This window comes from Hypanus sabinus, chromosome 8 (genome assembly GCF_030144855.1).
Source record: "Hypanus sabinus isolate sHypSab1 chromosome 8, sHypSab1.hap1, whole genome shotgun sequence".
Taxonomy (NCBI): Eukaryota; Metazoa; Chordata; class Chondrichthyes; order Myliobatiformes; family Dasyatidae; genus Hypanus; species Hypanus sabinus.
This window is the reverse complement of record NC_082713.1, coordinates 166,523,149-166,541,135: the sequence shown is the minus strand read 5'-3', so window position 1 is coordinate 166,541,135 and position 17,987 is coordinate 166,523,149. Positions and strand designations below refer to the sequence as shown.

Sequence of the window (17,987 nt, the reverse complement as noted above, 5' to 3'; positions counted from 1 at the left end):
GTGGATAATTGTGAAAACATATTGTTTGATTAAGCATTCTTTGTTGTTTACATAATTCATTACAGGTTATATGTAAAAGTATGTGAATCGCATACATGATTACGCCACCACATCATAGGTGCACTCCTCACTAAAAGGTAAAAGCAGAACTAAGACACACATCTCTCAGGTTCCCTTGTTTTTCTTTCAATTAGTTTTATGTTTTGGAGTTATAAAACATACCAGTGGTGATCATAAAGTTTTAAATGAACCTGAGGTAACTACCTACCTGTTGAAGTGCAGCGGGATGTTCAAGAGAAAACAAAGTTTCTGAGAAACGGTGGAGTAAAAAACGTTAGCTCAGAACATGCTCCTTCGGGAAGGGACAGATATGGTCAGGTTGACTTCTGGACAGGTATATGGAGTTCAGAGAAATAGAGGGCTATGGGTAACTCTAGGTAATTTCTCAGGTAAGGACATGTTTGGCACAGCTTTGTGGGCCAAAGGGCCTGTATTGTGGTGAAGGTTGTCTGTTTAAAAATGGCTCCTAACTGAAACACAACTTACGTTTAAAACTGTATCAATGGAAACAGAGACAAAATTGAGTTGCAGTCAGGAATGAAAGTGAGTGTGAACAACATTGCAACATCTAAACAAAACCCTGCCTGGCCAAACAAATTGTTTACTGTTGTGGGTGAAACAGTACACCAGACCAGTGCAGGTTTAAGGGTGAAACTTACAAAAATGCAACAAAGTAGGACACATACAAAAAGTATGTCAGGAAGAGAAAAAGATAAAAAATCAAGTTGCAATTTCAAAAAGAGCACTAATCGGTGTGCTGTTGATGAAAAATCTGATAATGGTTAGAGTGACATAGGACTGTGTAGCCTTGAGATTTCCAATGTGAAAACTGACATGAGACAAACAATATGGCTTACCTCAAAAGTGAATGTCAAATTAATTAAAATGGAATTGGACACTGACTCAGCTATTTTAGTCATTCCACAAAAAGTGATGGACTGGCGTTTCAAAGATACTGAACTGAAGCCTGCAGGTATCCAACTAAGAAATTATACTGGAGAAAAGATTCACTGTTACAAATATCATTTCCACAGATACGCCTGTGGGAATGACATTCATAACAGTGAAATACAACAATCAACAAGACGCATCATTACATTATTATTATGCCAACATGTCATAAGTGCACACCACTAAAAATTAAAAACAAAGCTAAGACATGCATCTCGCGGGTTCCTTTGTATTCCCTCCCCCATTAGTTTTAAATTTTGAAGTTCTAAAACATAACAATCTACAGCAACACAGTTAAAACACTGGAGGAACTCAGTATGTCAGGCAGCAACAATGGAAAAGAACAAAACAGTTTAAATTTTAGGCCAAGAACCTACCAATCTCTATGCAGGTTAGTCTCAAATTAAAGGGCTGGTCCATCAAGATAGAGATGTTTAGAATTTTCCTCACTCAGAAGATAATGATTTGTTGGAGTTATTTACCCTAGAGATCTGTAGAGGCCCAGTCACTCAGTAAGTTTAAGACAGAGATATATTAATTTCTAGACATTAAGAGAATCAAGCAATATGGGGATAGTACAGAAGAGCAACGATGAGGCTCAGTAAGCCTCCACATTTTTAATCTACACCATGGGGAAAAACCTTTGACCATCCATCTTACCTGCTTTCCTCATGATTTTATGAACCTCTAAGAGGTCATTTCTTGAGCTGCTACTCTCCAGAGAAAGAAGTCCCAGCCTATTGAGTCTCTCCTTGTAACTCAAGTCCTATAATCCTGTACAATGTACAGAAGGGATTTACCAGGATGCTTCATAGATTAGAGGTTCAACTGCAAAGTTTAAGAGATATGTGGATAGGTACATGGATAGGAAAGGTCCAGAGGGAGATAGGACAAATGCAGGAAAATAGGATCAGTACTTGTAGACATCTTGGTTGGCATGAGATGGGCAAATACCATAGTGCCTGTTTCCATCCTGTATAACTATGACCATCTGAAAAAAAAACAGAACAAGTTGAATACAGAAAACCTAGGTTTAAGAATTGGCTCAAGACTTACTTCAGATTCTTGAGAAACAGAAATACCCATTATATTGAACAATATTAGTTAGGACATTGCAATATAAAAAATGGAAATTATTTTGAGAAGAATATTACATGGATGTTGTATAGGAATGATAGCTTTGAAAAGTTAGTGAGATTGATAGATTATTAAGTTGTTTTTGACTCCACACCTAAAAGAGAAAGTAAAGCTCTTGACATCTTCAGAAATTAAAACTGTAAATATGAAGAAAAATGAAAGTATTTATGAATAGTAGATAATTTTCAAAGCCCATTTGTAGTTTACAGTGATTTGAACATGTTAATTTTGTAACAGCATAGGTCAATGCAAGGTGTTGAAGTCAGAAGATAGTGAATAAAAATCATATTGTAGGTTATTGCAAAAGATAGTATATTTTGACATAATTAAATTATTACAAGGTCAGCAACACTGCATTTTTATATCTTCTATGCAAAATATAAACTAAAGAACAATTATTCTGTTAACTTTCTATGTAATTTTAAATTGAATAAACCTGTTAAACTAAATTTCACTAAGAGCATAATTTTGTAATATTGAACTGAAGTAAATTGCTATATTAAATACCATTAGTGTAATATTATAACTAATTTAAAAGTACCTTCGCAAAATACAGTATAATCATCTGAGCCACCACACTTACACTTTCATGTGGCTGCTGCTCTACATTCTTACCTGCCATCTGAACAGGCCTAGCAAACTTCTCTATGTTTCAAAGTGTCTCTTCTTAATCTATTGGATTGCTTAAGCGTAACAGAGGACTCTCTGATCTACGGGCTGTTCCTGGGGACACATGGAGACCAACATCCATTGCTGCTGGCAGATCATCAACTCAGTAAAAAACGCTCTTTGGCCGGCCCGAAACCTGATGGTTACCAGCAGATGGAGATGTCCGTGGGAGAATGCTGCTGACTGGCACATTCTCGGCTGCAGGAGTACGTGCTGAGGGACGCATTGAAAATTGGTGCAGTCACCGCAAGGGCCGATGGGGAAGGACCACAGTTTAGAGTTCTTCTCCTGCGGGAGTTGAGGGGTAGGGTGGCGGGGTGTATACCCCTCAATAAGGGTATGTAAATATGAAACAACAGAGTGCCATATACCCCTCAACAAGGGTATGTAAATATGAAACAACAGAGTGCCACTTGGATGGCTAAAAGTGTGGAAATGTAAAGACCGTATTGGAAACATTTGTAAAGGATTGAGTGACATTGATTGGTTTAATGTACATAATTTTATTTTTGAATAAAGTATATTTTGTTTAATAAAAAAAATTGGATTGCTTAAGTCATCAAATTTCACTGTCAACAAAACCTTCGTCTGAAGCACATTCCTGCTTTTACTCTAATGTGTTGCAAATGTTATTATTTAATTATCAATGCTCTTATATAGCCAGGATGCTTTACAGCATTTTATCTCATGGGGTATTGTTGCATATTACCAGACTAATATGCAAGTGAAAATTCCACTACAGCTTTTTAAGACCTTGAACAGGCTTATAAAGATTTTGCAAAAAGTTGAGTTCCACAAAAATGACTGACCATGAAGTTATTGTGCTGTCAACTGATTTAGTCCTGACCTTAACGATGCGAAGGTTGGTGGTGTTTGGATAGTATAGAAGCTTGTTGTTGGTTACAAAAGGCTATGAACAGGATGCAGAACTGAGCTGAAAACTGGCATATGGAGTTCAATCCAGAAAAGTGTGAAATAATTCACATTGGAAAGCCAAATTTGAAGGTGGAGTACAAGGTTACAGTGGAATCCTTAACAGTGTAGCAAAATAGAGGGACCTTGTAATCCAAGTCCATAGTTCCCTCAAAAATGTTGTGCATTGATAGAGTGGTTACAAAGGTTTATGGTGTGTTGGCCTTCATTAATCCTGGGATTGAGTTCAAGAATTGTGAGGTAATATTGCAGCTCTGTAACTCTGTTTAAGTCACACTTAGTGTTCAGTTCCAGTCATCTCATAATAGGAAGCTTTAGGGAAGGCACAGAGCAGATTTACTAAGATTGGAGAACATGCTTAGATAGAGTAGCCAGGGTGGCAATGGCTAATACCAAATGACATCCTTTTAAGACGAGTGGTAGAAGTTCAGGGAAGATGTCAGAGGTTTTTACACACACACACACACACACACAGTGGTAACTGCGTGGAATACCTCGCTAGAGGTTGATACATTAAGGATATTTGATAGCACATGGAGAAAGAAGGAAATGGAGAATTCTGGACTATATGAAGAGGATTAGATTGGTCATGGAGGAAGTTAAAAGGTCTGCATAACATCATGAGCCATGGGGCCCATCCTGAGCTGTAGTGTTCTATGTTAAAGGAAGAAAACCTGATGGTTTTGTTTATTTCCAGTACAACAAAAATGTGATTGGCTCTGGTTTTGTATTAACACATAGCAGTTCTATTTGAGAGCAAATATGAAAGGGTAATTAATGCCAGGCTAGTTAGCAATAGCAGAATCTTAGGTTTTTTTAATATAATATCCACCACACTGTATACGGGTCAACTGTTATTGTTTACAACTTCATCTGAAGGTATCAATCAATTTCTATCTTGTAACATCACAATACAAGGGTTTATTTTGAGATACAATCAATCTGTAGTTTGCTGCAGCTTATTCATTTGAAAACGTGACATTAACACTAAGATAAAAATGAAGCATTTCTTTTGTTTTATCTTTACAAAGGTAAGGGCCGCTTTAACAAAAGGAAGAAGCAATAATTAGAATCCTATTCCAAGCCTAAAATGAGTTAAATATTGCAAGCTATGACCCCCATCTGTATTGCTAGTAACAGTGAAACTATTTCAGATTCCGATTGTTCATTTCTGCATGCAGCTATCAGTTATTTTGAAAGTGGTTGGCAATCTCTCAAATCTCAGAGTTCCTGATAGCTTTAAGAGTGCCAAGTGTACAATTCATAGATAATACCAGACAACAAAGATTTTGCTTCCTGAATACCTTTAGTTATATCTTATGACTGCAGATCATGAAATCACAATGAAATTTTACTATCACACACCATTTAAAAATTGTCTATATTTGTTATTTCAATTCATAATTCAAGTCCAAATAACTGATGCCAAGATTAAGATAGGAATTTTTGTTGGTCCACAAATCAAACAGGTCATCTATGGCAGGCAATTTGAAGAACTTCTAATGGGACTGGAGAAAATCACATGGAAGACATCCAAGGATGTTGTTGAGAATTTTCTTGACAACTACAGAGCACCAAACTATGTGCCGCTGGTTGACAACATGCTTCATGCATACAAAACCATGAAGTGGTAAGCCATGGGCCAGTTCAGATCGCTGCTCCAAGACGTTTTACCTTTATAAGAAGTTCCCATTAAAAATATTTGGATAAGCAGTTTAGCTCATTCACAAGAACTCTGTCCATCGACTGATACAGTCTGTATAATCTATATACAGAAAAGATAATAGTATTAGAGCAACAAGAGATGAATGGACTCCCAGGAGGTCCGTACATGCACGGTAATTTCCATCTACTATCAACACAAAACTAGCCATCAAGCTTCTCAAGTACATCAGGGGTTCAATATTCCTTCTAATTTGTAATGACCAGCATGCGTGAAAATCTTGTGCTGTGCAATTTTTTGCCCAGTGACAATAACATGTGTGCACTGAATAATTTCTTCAATAAAAACAGTATAAATAAGCCAGTTCTAAAATCCGCAGACAAATCATTGCTAAAGCCATGTTGTCAACAATGTCCACATCAGAAACTGGAAAAGCAAACGTGATTATGTGCGATCATGAGATATACTTAACATGTCAATGAGGTAGAGGATGAGAACCTTTTGTATGCAGTTTAAATTTGTCTGCGCATGAGTAGCAAAAGATGTATGGGTGCACACACCTTAGAGGGAACATTGCAGGGGTTCCCGACCTTTTATCTGCCATGGACCCCTACCATTAACTGAGGCTGGAAATTCCTGGGTTAGATTTTGCTCTCAAAATGGGGATTAGGCTGACTGCTCAACACCATTGATCCATAAATGTATGGTTAAAACCAGATATCCTGAAGTTACTGCTGGCATCATTCTGTTGTTGGCCTTACATTTTAAACATGTGAAGGACAAGTCATTGGGTATACTTAAGTCAGAGGCTGATAGATTCTTGATTAGTCAGAGCAGGAACAATTACTGGGAGAAGGCGGGAGATTGGAGCTGAGAGGGAACTGGATCAGCTAAAATGAAATGGCAAAGTAGACCCGAAGGACTAAATTGCCTTCTTCATGATTGCATCAATTTGTTGCAACCAAGACAGATCCTCTGAGATGTTGATGCCCAGAAGCTTGAAGCTGCTAACCTTTTCCATTGTTGACCCCTTTTATTTATTTACAGGCGCTGCTTGAGCTGCACCTAGCTACAAAGTCATGAAATGTAGAGGGTAGAGCATTGGGCTATGCACACATCTCTGAGGTACACATATGCTGATAGTCAGCAAAGAGAAGACATTATTTCCAATTTGCACTGACTGTAGCCAGTATAGGCAGAAGTTAATTATAGCCATGATGCACTGTATCTCTAAGTAAATAAATATTAAATAAATGACCAAGCTCTCAAAGCACCTCATCACAGCAGATGTGAAAGTCATTGAGGAAATTCATCCTGCTCTTCCTGGGCACCGGTATTATCGCACCCTTGGGCACCCTTTTGAAGCAGGTGGAAACCATCTACAGAGGGGAGAGGTTGTAGATGCCCTTGAACAATCCAGCCAGTTGGTTGGCACAGTTTTTCAGTACCCTGCCAAGTACACCGTCTGCCACTGACACGTTGCGAGGGTTTACCCCCATGAAAGGTGTTCAGATGTTGGCCTCTGAGACAGATATTAGAGGGTGGCCAGATGCTGAAGGGATCTCCCATTCATAGAGGAATCAGAGGTGGAGAGAGTGAGCAATTTCAAGTTCCTGGGTGTCAAGATCTCTGAGGATCTGACATAGTCCCAATATATTGATGTAAGTATAAAGAGGACAGTGGCTATATTTCATGAGGAGTATGAGTTTGTCACCTAAAACACCTGAAAACTTCTACAGATGTACTGTAGAGAGCGTTCTGACAGGCTGCATCATTGTCTGGTAAGGGGGAGGGGGCTAATGCACAGGATCAAAAGAAGCTACAGAAAATTCTAATTAGTCAGCTCCATCTTGGGTACTAGTCTCTATTGTATCCAAGGAGCAGTGTCTCAGAAAGGTGGTATCCATTATTAAGGACCTTCAGCACACAGGGCATGCCCTTTTCTCACTGTTACTATCAGGTAGGAGATACAGAAGCCTGAAGGCACACACTCAGCAAGTCAGGAACAGCTTCTTCCCCTCTGCTATCCAGTTCCTAAATGGACATTATGCTCTTGGATACTACTTCACTTTTTTTATATTACAGTTGGCCCTCCTCATTAAGTCCATGAACACTACCACACTTTTTAAAATTCTTTCTGTTTTTGGGCTATTTTTAATTTAACTATTTTATATTTACTGTAACTGATTTACTTAAGTTTTTCTATATTATAATGTATTGCATTATTCTGCTGCAACTAAGTGAACAAATTTTATGATGCATGCGGGTGATATTAAACCTGACTCTGAAAATGTGCTTAAAAATTGTTGAGCTCATTGGGGAATGAAGAATCGCAGCCATTTTGATGTTAGGTTTAATGTTATAGGAAGTAATGGCATGCAAACCCTGCCACAGTTGACATGTGTCCAGTTGCATTAAGTTCAGTCAGAATTTTTTTTTCTCTGCTCTTACATTAGTCTTCCTTAGACTGTACTTGGACTTCTTGTAGAGTTCTGGATAGCTGGTGTTGAATACCACAAATCTAGCTCTCAGCAGACCATGAATCTCCTGGTTCATTCACAGCTTCCATGTCCAGTGTGTTCTCAAAGGCAAACACAGGTACATAGAGTAGACAGCCATTACCTTTTTCACAGGTTTAATTTATTAATACTGGAGGACATACACTTAAGGTGAGAGGGTTCAAAGGAGATGTGCAGGATAAGTTTTCGTTTACACAGACAGTAGTGGGTACCTGGAATGCATTGCCTTGGGTGGTGGTGGTGGTGGAGGTAAATATGATGTAGATGTAATGAATTTGCAGGAAATAGAAGGATATGCATAGTGTATAAACAGAAGAGATTAGTTTAATTGTGCATTTGATTACTAATTTAATTGATTTGACACTATTTTGGGATTGAAGGACTCATTACTGTGCTATACTGTCCTACCTTCATCCTCAGCTCAGACAGCCATGTATGATGATGTATTGTGGGCATTGTTGGCAGGCAATAATTGCCATAAGACCATAGAACATACAGGCAGAATTAGACTATTCGATCTTTTTCCCGCTCAACCCCATTCTCCTTTCTTGCCGTATCACCATGACTAATCAAGAACCTAACAACCTCTGCCTTAAAACACCAAATGACCTAGCCTCCACAACTACCCGTAGCAATGAATTTCACAGATTCATCACTCTCTGGCTAAAGAAATTCCTCCTCAGCTCTGTTCTAAATGAACAGATTTTGAGACCTCTATTTTGAGACTGTGCTCTCTGGTCCTAGGCTCCCTCACCAAAGAAAACATCCTATTTACATCCACTATCTAGGCCTTTCACCATTTGATGGGTTTCAATGAGATCTCCCGATTCTTCTAAATTCCAGCTAGTATAGCCCCAAAGCCTTTAATCTCTGCTCATGTATTAACCCATTTATTCCCAGAATCATTCTCATTCATTCTCTGAATCCGCTCCAATGTGAGCACATCCTTTCTTAAATAAGGTGCCCAAAACTGCTCACAATACTCTAAGTAAGGCCTCACCAGTGCCTTATACAGCTTCAGCATGACATCCTTGCTTTTTTTATATTCTAGTCCTCTTAAAATGAATGCTAACATTGCATTCACCTTCCTCACTGATTCATCTGCAAATGAATCTTTAAGGAATTCTGCATGAGGACTCCCAAATCCCTTTGTACCTCAGATTTTTGAAAATTTCCATGTTTAGAAACTACTCTGTGCTTTTATTCCTTCAACTAAAGTGCATGACAAACCACTTCCTTCCACTGTATTACATTTGTTACTTCTTTGCCCATTCTCCTATTCTGTCTAAGTCCTTCTGCAGCCTCTCTGCTTCCTCAACACTGCTTACCCTTCCATCAATCTTCATATCATCCACAAACCTGGCCACAAAGCCATCAATTTCATCATCCAAATCACTGACATACAGCAAAAAAAAAGTAGTTCCAACACAGACTCCTACTGAACACCACTTGTTAGCGGCACCCAATCTGAAAAGGATGCTTTATTCTGACTCTATACTTCCTGCCAATCAACAATGCTCAATCCATGCTAGCATCTTCCCTTAAATACCAAGTTCTTATTTTGTTTAGCAACTTCATGTATGGCACCTTCTCAAAAGCCTTCTGAAAATCCAAGTACTCAATATCCACTGATTCTCCTTTCTCTATTCTGCTTGTTATTTCTTCAAAGAATTCAGGCAAGATTTTCCCTTAAGGAAGCCAAGCTAACTTTGGCCTATTTTGTCATGTGCCTCCAAGTACCCCAAAACAACATACTGAACAATCAACTCCAACATCATCTCAACTACTGAGGTCAGGCTAACTGACCTATAATGTCCTTTCTGCTGCCTCTCTTCTTGATGAGTGGAGTGACATTTGAAAACTTCCAGTCCTCTGGAACCATGGTAGAATCTATTGATTGTTGGAATTATCATTGCTAATGCTTCCACAATCTCTTCAGCTATCTCTTTTAGAACCTTGGGGTGTAGTCCATCAGGTTAAGGTGACTTATCTACCTTCAGACCTTTCAGATCCTTAAGCATCATCTCCCTAGTAATAGCAACTGCAGTCACTTCTGCCTCTTGATACTCTCAAACTTCCGGCACACTACTAGTGTCTTCCACAGTTAAGACCGATGGAAAATACTTATTTGGTTTATCCGCCATTTCCTTGTCCCTTGTTACTACTTTTTCCAGCGGTCCAATATCTACTCTTGCCTCTGAAATACATCTACAATTCATCTGAAAAACCCTTTGGTATAATTTTTTTTACATTATTGGCTAGCTTACCTCCCTAATTCATCTTTATCCCCCCCTTAAGGTTGTTTTAGTTTTGTTGGTTTCTGAAAATTTCCCTATCCTCTAACCTCCCACTGATTTTTGCTCTATTATTTGCCCTCACTTCTGCTTTTATGTCGGCTTTGACTTCCCTTGTCTGCCACAGTTGCATCATCCAGCCTTTAGAATAGTTCCCCTTCTTTAGGATGTATCTATCCAGCACTTTCCAAATTGCTCCAAGAAACCAGCCATTGCTGCGCTGCTGCCATCCCTGCTAGTGTCCCCTACCAATCAACTTCGGCCAGCTTCACTTTTGCCTCAGTAATTCCCTTTACTCCACCATAATATCAATACATCTGACTTTTGCTTCTCCCTCTCAAATTATAGGATGAAGTTTTTCATATTATGATTCCCAATTTCATTGCTAATTCCTTTGGTTATTATTAATGGTTTTTGCAAGCAAAGCAAGTTCTGACTATCTCAAATTGATGCTTAGAATGTATCACAACTACCATCCTTGTGAACTGCTGTAAACCTCATTGTTAAGCTGCTCCCATAAAACTGATATATACCAGAAGAGACATTTTCTCTCAAATTACTCTAAGTAAATGTCTCATACATTTGAATAGCTCACTTAGGGGTTTTCTCTGTACAGAATAATCCCAGTTCCTGCAGTCTGCAATTATTTACGTCTCATGTTCTTAGAAATATCCGAGCTAATTTTCTGGTAAAATATTCATGTTCTTCCTACACTGTGTTGCTCAAAGGTGCGCATTGCACTCTACCTGAGGCTTCATCAATAATTTGTAAACATAGAGATTGATTCCAGGGGTTTAGTTTTGAATGGCACTATTGAAAATGCCAATGCAAATTTACAATGTAACTTAAATATTAATATTTAGAAGGAACCAGATTTGAAAGTTGGAAATATGCATGTAGATAATAGTAAATGTAAAAATTTACAGTAGATACAATGACCATAATATTGTAATTTAGTTTTCATTTCTGCATGTTATTAATCACAATAGTTGTGCATATTTTTATATAGACACATTTCATCAATCAATGTACATTAACAACAACGTTTTTAGTGCTTATTCAGTTAGGTGGAACTGACAGCTAAATTAGCATGTTGTGATCATTGTGTTTTTTTTACATTTGCCATTACCCATATTCCTGGCCATTATGTAGTTCAGATGAAGGGTCCTGACCCATAAAGCCATCCAACTATAACCCTCCACAGATGCTGCCTGACCGATTGAGTTCCTCTTATCAGAAAATTTTTGCTTTTTAACATCCAAGTTTGTTTGCTAGTATTCTTGTGACATACCTTGGGCTGTTTTATAGTGTAGCACAGTTTTATAAGTGCTTTATAATATTAACAAGTTGAATAAATTATATTGAATGACACAAATCCCAATTGTGCATTTGTTTCAATGTATTACTTTGCAAATATAGCTGATCAATATGGTATATATGCTCTGTATTATCATGATGTCCATAACCTTTGGTTGTTATCATCATTATGTGCATGTTGTATGATTGAGGCGATCAAGGTCTTTGACCAAGATTATTCTTGGCAAATTTTTTTATAGAAGTGGTGTGCCTTTGCATTCTTCTAGGTAGTAGCTTTACAAGATGGTTGAACCCAACCATTATTACTGCTCTTCAGCGATTGTCTGCCTGGTATCAATGGTTGCATAATCAGGATTTGTGATATGCACCAGCTGTTCATACGACCATCCACCACCTCCTTCATGTGACCCTGATCAAGGGGCTAAGCCGGTGCTACATCTTGCCCAAAGGTGACCTGCAGGCTAATGGAGGGAAGGAGCATCTTACAAATTGTTTGGTAGAGAGACATCTCCACCCAGCCACTGGTAACCATGTTATTTTCAAAATAATGGTGGCAAAATGAAATTTTAATAAATCCAAATTTAATAGGAAGAGAAACTAAATTACATTTTGAGCATTTTTGAAGAATCACAGTGGTAACATCAAACTCTTCAACCGGAGAATAACTTCACTCAACTTTAATTACCCCATTGAACTATTCCCACAACCTATAGACTCACTTTCAAAGGCTTTATTTCATGCTTTTGTCATTTATTTCTTATTATTTCTTTTTTCCTTTTGTATTTACACAATATGTTGTCTTTTGCACATTGGTTGTGCAACCTATTGATGCTGTCTTTTATTGATTTTATTATGGTTATTGGATTTATTGAGTATACCTGTAAGAAAATAAATCTCAGGGTTGTATCTGGTGACATATACTGTATGCACTTTGATAATAAATTTGCTTTGGCTTCTTTCTGAATTTGTTTAATATCATCCTTTACAACTTGTGGCAGAATTCAAAATCTCTCAATAACCCCATATCCTGCCTAATGTTATTTAATATTCAATATATTAACCAAATTAAAATTAGTTCAAATTCCATATTAATGATCACACCAGCATTGATACATTGGGGGAAATCGCTTTGTCGAGCACCTCCGCTCCATCCACCAGCACTAGAACCTCCCAGTGGTCAAATATTTTAATTCTGATTTCCATTCTCCTTTTGTGCCATGATGAGGCCACCCTCAGGGTGTGAGGAGCAACACCTTATATTCCGTCTGGGTAGCCTCCAACCTAATGGCATGAATATCAATTTCTCCTTCCGGTAAAAAAATATTCCACCACTCTCCCCCTCTTCTTTTATTCCCCACTCTGGCCTTTTACCTCTCCTCACCTCCCCTGTGTCCCCTCCTCCTTCCCTTTCTCCTGCAGTCCATTCTCCTCTTCCATCAAATTCCTTCATCTACAGTACTTTACCTTTCCCACCCACTTGGCTTCATCTATCATCTTCCAGCTAGCCTTCTTTCTCTCCCACCCACCATTTTACTCTGGCGAGGCGCCCCTTCCTTTCCAAGCCCGAAGAAGGGTCTCAGTACAAAAGGTTGACTGTTTGATCTTTTCCATGGATTTTGCCTGATCTGCTGAGTTCTTCTAGGGTTTTGTGCATGTTGCTTCAGATTCCCACCATCTGCAGAATTTCTTGAGTTTAACATCCATAAATGTTAGAGATTAATCCCAGTGTTTTAAGAAGTTGAAGAACATGACAAAAATCAAAATCCTTCAATTACCTCACCTCCACCATACTATTATATATTCTATTAAATAAATTAGAATTAATCTTAAATACTAATATCACACCAACATCAACAAATGTTAGATTGATATCAGTATGTAGTTAAGAAACTAATCCAATTGTAACCTGAAAAATACTCTACCACGCGACAAACTGCAGTTAATTTCTGAACAGATAAAATGTTATGTAAAATTAATTTAACATTAATTCAAAAACTAAAGAGAACCAGTTTTAACGAATGTAAACAATAGCAAAAACAAGTTTAAACTCCTATGTTGGAAGTTCGGTGATACTTGCATGTATTTCTAATCGGGGGAAGAGAGTTTGCGGCAAAGATTATAATAACTTTACCCCACGGCAGACTTGTCAGGCTAGCTCCTGCCGTTCCTCTGAACGTGCAATATGTAGGGGTGCTGTCACAAAACTCCTACGAGGAGAGAAAGTGGCATTGAAATGAACGTTTTAAAAGGAATAAAAAACGACAATTTGGAAAGCAAATACAGGAAGAAAGATTCTGCTCGCCGCGAAGCGGCCTGTAACGACGAAAGGAAAATTTTCTACCGTTGTTTCTTCTTGCTGCTTGTTTTTAGAGGAGGGAGGCCAAAGGTCATAGGGTAAAGGGCAGCACCCAGCATCCCCGGTGCAATACACAGCCATCTTGGAGTTATTTTAGGAGATAATTCATGCGGTAAGTTTTAACGTTTTCTTTCTTTATTTTCACCCACAGGACCCCCGAGCTCCATCTCTAACGTGCCGGCGATAACTTTGCCGATGAAAACGTTGCCGAACGCGGCGAAGGCGGCGGGCTGACGGTGGGGATGTTGGGCGGCTGCTAATATTTTTTTTGTCTGGGCTCTGACTGAGTCTCTCTCTCTCTCTCCTATACACACACACACACACACATACTCTCTCTCTCTCTCTCTCTCTCTCTCTCTCTCTCTCTCTCTCTCTCTCTCTCTCGCCTCCCCCCACCTCCTCGCTCTCCCTCTCTCTGTTGTAATCGAGTAAGGTTAAATAAAAACACAGCAGGCCCAGCCTCAACAACAAGCAGCTAGGGAAGCAGATCTCGACCTCTGCACACATTTACAGTGCACCTCGCACACAGGGCCTGCACAGACTTTCGCCCTCCTCGCACTTTATCACATCTTCAGGATGCATTTTACACTGGCACTATCGTGTTATAATATCTGGCGTTTCCGCAACCCTAACTACACATTCCCATTGGCTGTGTGCTGCAATCTCAGAAATCCTTTATTCCCTTCAATATGCCAGTTTCTGTTCTGGTTGTGTATATGTTAATAGTAATATAATGTTGATTATTTTTGGATGCATCTTGTAAGTTCCTAGAGGAACTTGGATTCATTTTTTGATTCAAACAAGGTTTGTTTTACGTTGTACAAAGTTCATCGGGTTCATTCATGGCGATCTTCTCAAAATTGTATTCCATATCCAAGGGCAAATGACATATTCGAAAGAAAAGTAACTGGTGATTGGGGTTTGATTCTGTGGTTACCTGTATTTACAATCGCACGTCACAAACTGACTGCTAAACTGCTCATGACGGAAAGTGCTGAACATTTAGTGCTCCGTAAGAACAGTTTTATTATACAAAATATTTTCTGCCATGTGAGTTTTACTTCTGATGCAAAATATAGTTATTAAACTGTATTGATCTGTATCACTAATAATATAAAATATATAAAACCTAGGGATTTATGTACAATAGTTTTATGTGTTCTTATTTTTTCAGGGCAAGGGAAGGGATGTTTATAGCTAATATGGAGTTGTATATTATCTTACTTGAAAGCTGTAATGTTGACATTTTCAGATTTGAGATTATGTCATTACTGCTGCTTAGAGGATGCTTATCCAATTTTTTGACATATTTTGTGATTGTTTTTTCACTCCTGTGAGAATGCATATGTGGCTGATAATGTTTTATTTGGGCATTATAAAATAGTTAACTTCTCATGTGCCAAGGTTTCTGATGCTGTCAGAATTTTTAAAAATGGAAACAACTATGATATTCCCAGTGTTTTTCAACCTTCCAGAAAATGAAAGAGGTTGCTTGAAGGTGGTTTATTGTTGCTAATGGCGTACTGTATTGGCAGAAGAACTGCCACGTAATTGAATTGTGGTTGTCAGGAGCACTTCAGTAAAGCAGCATATTGGTTTGTGACCATTTTGGATTTTGTTCATCTAATTTGAAAGACACTCAACATTAGACCTGTATGTTTTGACTTTTTACTGTTTTGATGGCATCTTGAAAGAACACTTGAAGATAGGCTGTCTAGTGTTTGGATCTGCTCCACCATTAGACTATTAATACATATCCATCATTGACAGTTACAATGATCAATTTAATTTCATTGAATTAAGAATATTCCAGGAAATTATAACATTTTGGCCTGTGTATTTTTTATCTGAAGAGTATACCCACTTAGGTCAATAGTAAAATCTAAGGAGATTTGCAGGAATATTTTAGATAATCAAGAGAGGGGAAAATCATTTCTTGAATGACTAGTGAGTTAAGTTTCTTTGAATCTTTAAGTATTGAGTGAATGATTTTTTTTGAGAATGGAGTAGAACAAATCCCATTTATTCCTATTTCATGGTCAACGTGGTTGAAAAATAGGATTTTTCTCAATGGCTTTGAATTTGTGTTTTCCTTTGTTATATTTAATGCAAAAATTTGTGATTTCATGTGTAATATGTATTTATGTAATTAATGGTTTTAATTGACTTCATAGTTGTAATTTGTGGGGATAATAACTTCTTTTCACTGTGACACTTTTTAAAAAAATGAAGAACGGCATCTTCATCCTTATTCTTGCTGAGATGTTGTAGATCAACCCACAGGTGTGAGAGTCTTTCATGACTTCTGAAGACTTGCTCTATTTTCATGGAAAGTGGTTCACTTGGAATACCTAGAATATGAATTAACCAACTTCACCTCTCCTTGGAAAGGTTTGAATAAGAATTTATATGGTCTTGCAGATGTGACATACAGTATGCATATCTTTATATATTAAATGATCAAATATGTATTTCTGCACTACGGTTGACTAGAAGTATTGTAATTAGTGCGCCAGTTCAAATTGTTGAATTGAAATTGTATAAAGTGTCTTCCTTTTCTATTCCTTTATTTCCTTGTTGATTTTGAATGCAGAGATCGAAGTGTCATATTGAATAAAGAGAGCTTTTCAGTAAGAGTGTATTCAGCATTAGAAAAATATTGGGCTTGAGTCTGTGTTCCTGCCAAGTTTTAATATCATCTTACTTGCACTATTGTAGTCTTCACCAGTATATATTTGTCATCCCATGAACTGCTATGCTGCTTCATAAACTATTTTTGCCTCAAATTGGATTACCTATATTGTGGTTACAAGGTATAGAATTTTTCTTGCAAACTTTGGAAAGATTAAATGTTGGGTACAGAGATAGTATATTGCTTCATTTGAACTGTTTAGGCACTTTCAGTGTAGCAGCTAATGAAAATAGAAGGATCTGTGAGTGATATGCTGGAAGCATATTCTGTTCACTCGAAGTCGGATTTTGGAATCTCAGTTAATGTAGTAACTAAATACAGAGTGAATTTATATGAGATTAAAGAGGACCAATTCCAATTCAGAGTTTTGGTGTTTGTAGATGTATTCATATTTGAACAGTTTTGTATTCTACATAGTTGACAAATATGATATCATAGAAAACAGGGCATATTAAGGATCTTAAACAGCGATAGGGTTTAGCCCATAGTGTTGGCCGTTTACTCTTTTCAGGTGCTGTATGGCCTGTTACTTCCTCCAGCATTTTGTGTGTGTTACTTTGGATTTCCAGCATCTGCAGAGTTTATGTCTAATTTTTTTGTCCTGGCTTTAGACCAATTGTAATAAACATGCATTTGTCTTTGTAAATTTGGAAGAGTCAGTCATTGCTTGTTCCAACTTCTTATATTTTTGTCCCTTTTTAAAGCAGTCTCTGCCTGATACCATGCTGGAAGCACTTTCACCACATGGTTTGTAAAAGTTCAAGGAGAAAGCAAATTTAAAAAAATCCGCGGGAGTGTCATGGGTAGCCATAAAATGCAGCCTTGTCAGCTTTGATCTCATCAAAGGAACACTTTTCAAAATGTGCACGATGTGATTGACTTTTCAGTGTAATGTGGGGTTAGATGTATCAATTTTTAAGTCCTAAGTGTTTGTCTTTTGCGTGGATTGGCAGCTTGCTGCTTAGTAAAAGCAAAATTAACAAATTATGGAAGTAGAATATGTATTATATGGTCATTCTGTAATAAATAGAAAAGTGAATTTTATTGCAGAAGACTAGAAGGCTACAATTTCATTGTCATGCTGAAACATTTCAAAGAAAGCTTGAAGTCTTTCTTGAAAGCTTCTATTAAAGCTATGTCACTTTTGTATTGAGAATGTCACTAAAGTTTTTAATCAGTTGACTTGAAACTTTTTCAAATGGAGCAATGTTTTTATCTTTGCATCTCATATTTCAAACCACCACATACAATAAAATGCTTGAATTGCATTTTTGTCATGCAAAGAAACGCACCAGCCATTTGCACGCACTAAATTAGAGTTGAATTTTTTGTTGATGGATGTTGAGAGAGAAGTCTTGGCCGGAACAACATGTTTACTCTTTTTTTAAGCCAAATC

At 37.7% G+C, this 17,987-nt stretch overlaps 1 protein-coding gene and 1 long non-coding RNA gene across 2 annotated transcripts in view; one reads left to right on the top strand and one right to left on the bottom strand.

Moving 5' to 3' along the window:
- Positions 1-2,660: 2,660 nt before the first annotated feature.
- LOC132398685 (uncharacterized) lies at positions 2,661-13,920 on the bottom strand. The gene is made up of 3 exons (XR_009513771.1): positions 13,885-13,920; positions 13,675-13,750; positions 2,661-5,515 (listed from the first exon to the last, which is right to left on the bottom strand). It is a non-coding gene; the product is annotated as an uncharacterized LOC132398685 (long non-coding RNA).
- Position 13,921: 1 nt separating this feature from the next.
- cnot2 (CCR4-NOT transcription complex, subunit 2) overlaps positions 13,922-17,987 on the top strand; it is a 164,443-nt gene continuing 160,377 nt past the window's right edge. The window contains exon 1 of the mRNA XM_059978449.1: positions 13,922-14,011. The gene's annotated coding sequence lies outside the window, so the exon portion shown is untranslated. The remainder of the gene's footprint in view (positions 14,012-17,987) is intronic.